The following is an 8,702-nucleotide window of genomic DNA, read 5'->3' on the forward strand; positions in this document are numbered from 1 at the left end:
AGTAAAATCTGAGACATTGTGGAAACCGAGGAGGGCTTGAACGAGCTCCTGGAATAAAACTCGAGCCCCTCCCCACCCAGAGCAGTATTTTTAGGAAGTCGATTGAGAAATGTTTTCCTTGCTCCATTTCCATGTTTACTGGGATACAACATTGTTACACTGGATTGCATCAGAAAACATGGAAACAGCTCCACAAATTGATCCGACCACAAGTTCTCTGAGGAATCTGCTCCTTGTCTCCAAGGAGTTTACTCAGCATAAACAATGGCAAATAAATACAAGGCAGCCCTGAGAGAGGGTTTCTCCAACAGGCTTCAGCAATATCAGAATATAGATATTTTAGGGAACTTCAGGTGGGTTTTATGATGGCATATTTCTCATGAGACATTGCATATGGCCAGTCAGAAAATTACAGGATATATGGGACCTCAAAGTGAAATTTGTTGCATTTTAGGAAAAGATCATCTAAGTGAAATAATGATGGGACCAAAAGAAGGAAAACATGCACCATCCCTTCCCTGGGGCTTTGAGGGTCTCAGCCACTTCAGGAGATGGAACTGGACCATACTTTAGTATTTGCTAATGGTTATTAAGCACATAAATCCTTTAGAGGCCTGAACTCAGATCTCCAGGTCAGACAGAACTCCGGGGAACCGACTGCCACGATAATGGGAAACATGGCAGCTTAAAACTGCTGAGTTTGAGAGGGGGATCTCTTCAATAACAGAGTTTAAAAATGTACCAGCATTGCCTTTCAGCCATCTGAGTCACCTCGGCGTGTAATCAATTAGAAACCAACTCAATTCACAGGAAAAGGGTTCTGCCTGAGCCAAAGGATAATTTTTGTCATACAGGTGAACTAATCTTTCCCAGGCCAAGCATATCCTCTAACTCCTACCCTACTCTCTCTGCTTATCTTGTCTTCCCAGTTCGTTTCAACTGATTAGTACAAAACTTGTCTGAAAATGGAATTTCCTTTCCAGAAAAAAATCATTTTAAAATAGTGATGGAAATCATTCTGACAGGGACAAAAAAATGAACAATAAAATGAAAGCAACAAACCTGCTGGAAATGAATTTGTGTGGAGGGATTTCCAAGCCCTGTTAAGTTTGTTTGTTGGGGTTTTTTTGTTTGGTCAGTTTTTGTTTGAGTTTTTGTTGTTGTTTGAAAATGTAAAGAAATATTCAATTTCAGGGTTTTGCCTTCAATAGAGAGCAGAACAATATCTTTGTCATTACATGTGACCAAATGTCTTCCTCATTGTGTCCCAATAAACCTGAGAATTAAGGGGCTTAGTAACAGAAATTATTCCCTAATATAAGAGGAAATGTGGATGTATAAGAATATAAAAGGTGGTGGCTGCTCCATCCCTGGAAGTGTTCAAGGCCTGGTTGGATGGGGCTTGGAGCAACCTGGGCTAGTGGAAGGTGTCCCTGCCCATGGCGTGATAATAAGCTTTAAGGTCCCTCCTAACCCAAATAATTCCATGATTCCATGATTCTGTGAAATCTGGCCCTCACTGGGAAGTCCACTAGACTTAAAACTCCTCAAAAAGAAGTGGTTCATTCAAAACTGGGATGGACCAGACAGTGAAATTTGGTGTAAGAACTTCTGCTTGGTCCAGCTTTGGAACCAGGCCCTGAAATCCCCCTGTTCAGAAGCTCCTTATGGTCACATCAGGCTCCTCCCTGCTTTCAGGCTGAGGGAACGGAGCCAGAGATCAAATGTTGGGGCCAAAGCTGCAGCAGTTCAGTCACAACACCACAACCAGAAGCCAAAAATCCTGTCCCCACCCTTCCCTGGAACCAGCAGCCCACACTCCTTGAGGAGCTGCTCCCGGGCTGGAAGTGCTGACTGCTCCCAGGGCAGCCAAGCCATTCCCGGAGCTTCCCCACGGGAATGATGCCTGAGCAGGCACAGACCTTGGCAGCAGCCTGCAATTGTTCCTGGAGGCTGGCACAGGGGCAATTAGAGAATATAACACCCGGGGAAAAGGAGGCTGTTCCTCCTCCACCCTGTACGTGGCAGACGGGCTGTGGGGACACCCAGATTAACTTCTGCACCTGAATTGGAACAAAGTGTTTTGCTATTCCCTTTCTCTTTCCCTCTCCACCCCTTTCCCTGTCCTTATTTTAATCTACAAACCAGTAATGGGTCTGCAGGCCTCGTGCCAGGGTACAGCTCTCATTCACCTGGCAAATGCTGGGATTCTTCTCCTGGCTCCAACTAAAAACCAAGACTAAAAGGGGGAGCCAGGAGGTCGTTTTTGAGCCAAGGCATCCACCCAGGGTGTCCAGATTTTATAGGAATTAAATTTATGGGAACTAAAGGCTTCCATCGTTCTCTTGCTCTTCCTCTTGCTCCGGAAGATGTTTTTATCACCCTTGATACCACAGTAAAAATGTTGTCAAAGGCTGAAATTATGAATATTGACAGCATTAATTTCTTTTTGCTTAATAAATAAAAGGGAAATTACTTGGAAAATACACTGAGGCCAAGTACATTTTAATGCATTAACAATTTTTACTTCAGATCTAACAGCTAAGTGGGAAGTGTTAAGAGGCACTTCAGAACAGGATCCCTGGGGCTCCCAAATACAGCAGCAACTCATCCATCAATTCATTCTTAATTGTCCTCCTCATAATAAACAAATTATATTTTAATTGTTCCCTCTGCAAGACTCAGTGAGGAACCTGGGAGTTGTTACTCCCATACCAGGTGCTTCTTCAAATCCAACATAAATCCACCAGCAAGGACTCACAGCAGTTCTTTGTGCCTGATGATTTTAGTGCTGGCCTTTGTCAGCCTCCCTTTTCTCCCCAACTCAGCCCCCCAAACTATCCTTGCAGCACATTCCAGGGGTGAAAGGTGGGAGAGCAGAGCCCTGAGCACACCCCTGTGGCCTGGCAGGCTCTGTCAAAGGAAACTTTCCTCGTGCAGGTTGGGCAAAGTCCTGACAAACTCCATTTACATGTCAACAAAAGGAAGATGGGAATTCATCCCACTGACTGACATGGGAACAGTTCTAAGAGCAGGAGGAAGAAAGCAGCACTCCTTCAAATTGCAAACTCCTTGGGGCAGGGAAACCTGCCAAATTCTGCCACTGCTGAGCCACTTGGATCATTTGGCAGGGATGGAATGGGGGCAGCCCAGCTCTCCTCTGTACCACAGGCTATTCCAGCCCAGGCTGAGGCACCTGCCTTATTCCCACTGCAATTCCAACCATGGGCAATCACATCTTACACTGAACACCAGGCATTAATGAAAGATTAATGATGATGGCCTTCTTGGAAACAATTTTATTTAGCCAAGCATCACACTTGCAAGTGAGCCTGTGGGGTTGGTGAACACTGGTCATCAGCCAGCAGTCACAATGCACAGGAAGCAGACTGACTGCACAGGATTGTTCTCTGCACTGGGGGAATTAGGGATACCCATTGGAATGCAATTCCAAGCCCCAGGCTGTGGATGGGACCAGCTCTGTGTGTATCAAAGCTACTGTTGAGCAATCCCAGGCTTTAATCCCAGGTTTAATCCGGCACCTTGGCCCAGGGCAGATCTCTTGGCTTTTCTGAGATGCTGGAGACCAGAAAGTGAAGAGGAAGTTGAGTGTCCAAGACCTCAGGGCTGAGAAAACAATTGTCAGGAATCTTATCAGAGCAGATAAATATGGATGAAATCACAGCATTTCTGTCCTCCCTCCTCTCACAGACCTTTGCTTAATATTTGGAGTCATTCCTCATTCTGGAGGCAGTGACTTGCATTCTAGAGCTCATTTTTGTTACAGATCCACTCTTCCAGCAAGCTGAAAGCATCTCCTGCCCATTCCCCTTGTCCAAAGCTACATCCTCTGTCTTTATTCCCTCCACAAGAATTAACAGAACACCTTTCAGCAGCGAGATTTTCATCTGAACCACTCATATGTGTGGGGTGCCCTTCATTCCAGTGGACCATGATAACCTGAGGAAAACAGTTCCCCCCCTCCTTGTGGGGGTGAGGGGAGGTGGGAAGATATGGGGGGAGAGTGAGTGACTCACTGTGTGTCCAGACAGCCAGATCTGAGCAAAGAAGGTGTCAGACATCACCTAATAGTGGAAATTAGGAAACCCAGATAAGATAAGTGCAAAGGGACTTACTTGGGGAAGTTGCAACAGTCCAGAAGTCAAAAAATAAGATGAAATAAGGACCCAAAATTAAACAAAACAAAACATGGCAATGTTAAGCAAAGCAGCAAAACAAGTCAGAGCTACCAGATGATGCCCTGGAAATTCTGCCTTGCTCACTTAATGCTGCTCATGGAGCCTTTCCCAGTTCCTTTCCAGCCTGGCTCGGAGCAACAGTTCCTTATCAACAGTTTATTTTACCCATTTTGTAAAGGAATTACAGAACAGGGGAAGAACATATTGGCTATTTTGAGCATCCCCAAGCCACAGCTGTGAGTGTGGATTCCAGCTCTACATTCCTCTTTTCCTCTCTGTTGACCCCCCTGGTTTGTATGAACGAAGCACAAGCAACACATGGACATCTGAATCAATTCAATTGAACTAATTTAATTAACTTCCTCTCTCTTCATCACCTGTGATAATTCTAAATAGAAACAACAATCTGGTTGGTGGGAGCAACCATGAAGAGTGTTTTGACAGAGAATATGAACATTTTTCAAAATTAAAGGTCAATTCCAGTGTCCACCAATGTTTCTTCTTCCAAGGACAAAATAAACCAGAGATTGTGGGGGATAAAAGTGCAGATAGATCCTGGGAAGTTGGGATTGCCATCTTCGAGGGTTTTCCACCACTTTTAGCAAAGAAAACTAAATCCTCTGCATTGTGCTTTTTGCCACCATTAAATCTAAGTTTTCCACTGGTGCAGAATTTAATACAGCATCACCAGAAGCAGAGGCATGGGGAAAATTGCATTTTCTTTACCTTTCAGATACAATAAATAGATAAAACTGTTAAAAATGAAAGTTATTCAAGTAACCAAAGGCTACAGTTCAATATAGCCAAGACAATGTACTCTGAGACTCAGATCTGGAAAAGAGATATCAGGAGAAATGTGTACCAGCCAAAGTTAATATTTGCACAAAAATGGTGAGTCAGATAAACTGGGATTTCCTCTCCCAGCCACTCATGGCTTATCCATGGCGTCTCAACTGAATTTGATACAATAACTTTCATCTGAGATGGAAAAATGTTCAGCTCAGGTAAGGAAGACTTTATTTTGGGCCTGAATTCTCCCTCTGCATCCACTTCTGAAATGTGTAAGGAGTAATGTTGTCACCCAGGATTCCATCACATGCTATTGCCTGACTGTTTTCACGATGTACTCGATTCCTGATCCTCAGTTATCCTCCAGGAATGTAGTATAAATGTAGTATAAAACCAACACACCTGTTCCACCATTAAAGTCATCAATTTAAAGTTCCCAAATAAACCAGAAAACATCTCAGGAAAAAAAACCCCTAACTCACTCCAAATTCCAAATATCTTCCTGTTCTAACAACACATGTTTAGATCTAACCTATTTCAGTTAGAGGAGGGCACTTCAGAGCCATTTAAATTTCTTCCATGCTCAATTTTGCCAAGTAAGTCAAGAGCTTCTCAGTGTCACAAAGGTGGAACATTCAGAAGATCCATCTCACAATGTTATGGAAGCTCCCTGGAGGTGTTAAAAACGTTTAAGAACACGCCAGCAAACATCCAAGTCCAGGTTTAGTGTGGGAAGTCCAACTACACCATCTACTTAGTTTCCTCCTGGCTCCAACCTTCTATAATTTTATTATCATTGACTGTGTTTCATTCAGTCCACCAGGAGTTCCTGAGCTTCCTGCTGGAGTTCACAGGACACTTCAAAACAAAAGGGCTTTTTAACCCAGCCATACACATAGAAGGGAATGATAAACAAACAATCAACATTCACATAAAATCCCTGCTGCAAGCAAGGGCCGTGTTTCAAATCAAACCACACCAGCTCCGCTTCACCTGGGACGTCAGTGGGGAGACAAAAATAAGCTGAATCACTTTTTATTTTCTCCCCGATGGACGGGCAGACACGCTCCGGGGGCTGAGCTGGTTTTCCTCTGAGAGGAAGCCAGGCCTTCCTGGGAAAGCGCTGGGCAGGGCTGAGCCCTGCCTGCCACCAGCTCGGAGTCACCGGGGGAGCCGTGCCAAGCAGTAGTACCGGCAGCTCCAGAAACAACAGCCCGGAGTAAGACGGGAGGAAGGACCACGCGACAACACCCTCCAGGGGCTGGAAAAACTGATGGGCAACCAGGGGGCTGATGAGCAACCAGCAGGGAGAGGAACAGGCAGCGGCACCAAGGACGATTATCCCCTGTTTCTCTCCGCTGTGAGAAGGGGGAATGCGAGAACTGGGTTTTCCAGAGGATTATTCTTCCATTGCTTTTTCATGCCTTGTGTGGAGGGTGACAGGAATCCAGCAATGCCTGATTGTTTGGTCAGGATGCTTGACACCTGCAGTGAACAGAGGGAATGAAAAAATCTGGCCTTGATAGTTCAGAGGCAACTTCTGAAATTTAAAGTCTAAACAAAAGCATCTTTAAAAATTAAAAGATTAAAGCCCTGCTGGGAGGTTTTTAGAGGAGAAAGCTTCGTTTCTCTGTCTCAGTCTGACTGCACACTACCTGCTCATTAATATTTTGGATTCTCCAGAGTAGGCACTATTTTCCAGAAGTACGGAGCATTTTAGTGCTCAGCTTGCTGCTCTTGGCACTGCATAAACACTGGGTCACATTTAAAAAAAGCATATTATGCATTTAATCATGTCGATATGGAAAGAGCAGGATTTATTAAAAGCACCTAGATAAGTTCCAGGCCTTACTCCCAATAGCTTCCAGGGGTGACTCACAACCTGGTTTTATGAACTGTCTGGAAAAATCCCTTTGGGATTCAACTACATCTTTAAGTACATTTTATAAATGTGACCTGCTGTTCCTACACGGTCCTTAGAACAACGGGGTGATTCCTTTGGGGATTTCAGGAATGGCAGTAACGCACCTCATAATCCCGGGACACCCTTGCCTGTGGCACACTCAGTGCCCAGCCATCGACCTTCCAATTCTTACTCATATATTTATTTCTGATGCTCTTATTGTCTACGTTCTTGTAAAAATCCGCTGGGCTCTTATTATTTCATTAGCTGTCTAGACTGTGCTGCAGGTAAATAGGGGGGGACTTTAAAACGGGAATGAGCACACAGGAAAAAAAAATAAATAGAGGAAAACAGAAGGTGCTGGTCCTGATCTGAGCTTTCATGTAACAGCGTAGTGATGTAAATGTAAATGCAGTAATTTATGGCTGTGTTTCTGTACAACGCTCAGTAAGAAGGTCCCTGGAGATTTTCTGGTGTGTGAACTGCTAACATCACAGGATCACAGAATCCCAGAACTGACAGGGTTCTGTTCTCCGCGAGAAGGTGCTTTGAAGGGCTGGATAAGGACGGAGTTACTAAAACAAGTCCATAAAGCAAACCCCGAGCTTGGGGGCCGCTCCCGCCGCCGCCATTTTCCTGGGGGGCCAAACCCCGGCCGCTGATTGGCTGCGCCCTGCGCGGACCAATGGGAGAGAGGCTCCCTGTTGCCACGGCAACGGCAGGGCCTGGTGCGGCCTGAGGCGCCCCGAGGCCTGCGCTGAGTTATAACGAATTATATCTGAATTATAACAGCTGTAAATGAATTATAACCGAATTATAGCCCCGTCCCGTCCACACCATTTAAATTTCTCCCCCTTTAACAAATTCAGTAGTCTGCACACCGAAAAATCTAGAGGGACCTTCTGTGTAGAAACGCAGCGATGAATAACTGCGTGTGTGCGCGCATACCTAATTATATATACATATGTATATGCGTATGAATATGGCATAATTTTACTCCAGTGGGCCAATTTCGCTTTAATAAATAAAATGTTATGAAGGGAGGGTGGTCAGCTTGTTTGGAAGAACAACACTGACCGGCTGCGACTCAGCTTTCCCTGGCTTTTTCACAGCTAGGAGCTGCTTGATATTTTTGGCTCGGCTCTATTATTATAATTTTTTTTTCCCTTTTAAAAAATATGAGGCAGTAGGCTTCCTCCCAAGACACACTCAGGTGGGGCCGCTTCTAGCTGCTGACTTTCCCCCGGGGCACCTCATTTTGTTAAAAAAAAAGGGGGAAAAAAAAAGGACAAGTCTCCCATGACACACTCAATAAAGCTCAGATGACTCGGCTGTCCCCTGTCCTGTCCCTCCAAGGCTGTGCAGCCTCATTACACCTCCCTCAAAATGGTTTTAAAAGGCTGCAGATGGAAGAGCAGTGACATTTATCACTTGCAAATGAGGGCCCTGCGTCACCTCTGAAGGAGAGTTACATTCTGTAACCCTCATTCCAGGGTATTTTTCTGCTGACTTTATACCCAGAGTCTCAGTGAAAACGAGCTCTGTGTGCTCGGTTTTATTGCTGCAGGGTTGGAGTGACTCCCTGAGGGTGGATATTGAGCCCCCAAAATCTCGGTGGGATTGTTTTAATTCACAAATGTCACCTGGAAAGAGCAGAATGGGACCACAGCTCTTCCATCTCTCCACAAGGAACTGTTTTCCTGGTGTTGGACCTTTCTCATGCGAGAGTTTTGTTGTATTTGTTCCACCTAAAAATGTGCTGGGGCAGCCTGTCAGGTTTAAGTTTGATTTGAGTCAGACAAAATTTTGAC

At 44.9% G+C, this 8,702-nt stretch overlaps 1 long non-coding RNA gene across 2 annotated transcripts; it reads right to left on the reverse strand.

Annotated features, from left to right (window-relative positions):
- Positions 1–2,607: 2,607 nt before the first annotated feature.
- On the reverse strand, positions 2,608–8,223 carry LOC127475706 (uncharacterized). Of its 2 annotated transcripts, none has more exons than XR_007906296.1 (3): positions 5,521–8,223; positions 4,038–4,085; positions 2,608–3,627 (listed from the first exon to the last, which is right to left on the reverse strand). It is a non-coding gene; the product is annotated as an uncharacterized LOC127475706 (long non-coding RNA). The 2 variants fall into 2 exon arrangements; XR_007906297.1 differs by having other exon boundaries at positions 5,471–8,223.
- Between the last annotated feature and the right edge of the window lie 479 nt (positions 8,224–8,702).

This window comes from Manacus candei, unplaced genomic scaffold (assembly GCF_025592945.1).
Source record: "Manacus candei isolate 608988 ecotype Guabito, Panama unplaced genomic scaffold, ASM2559294v1 h1tg000047l, whole genome shotgun sequence".
Lineage (NCBI taxonomy): Eukaryota > Metazoa > Chordata > Aves > Passeriformes > Pipridae > Manacus > Manacus candei.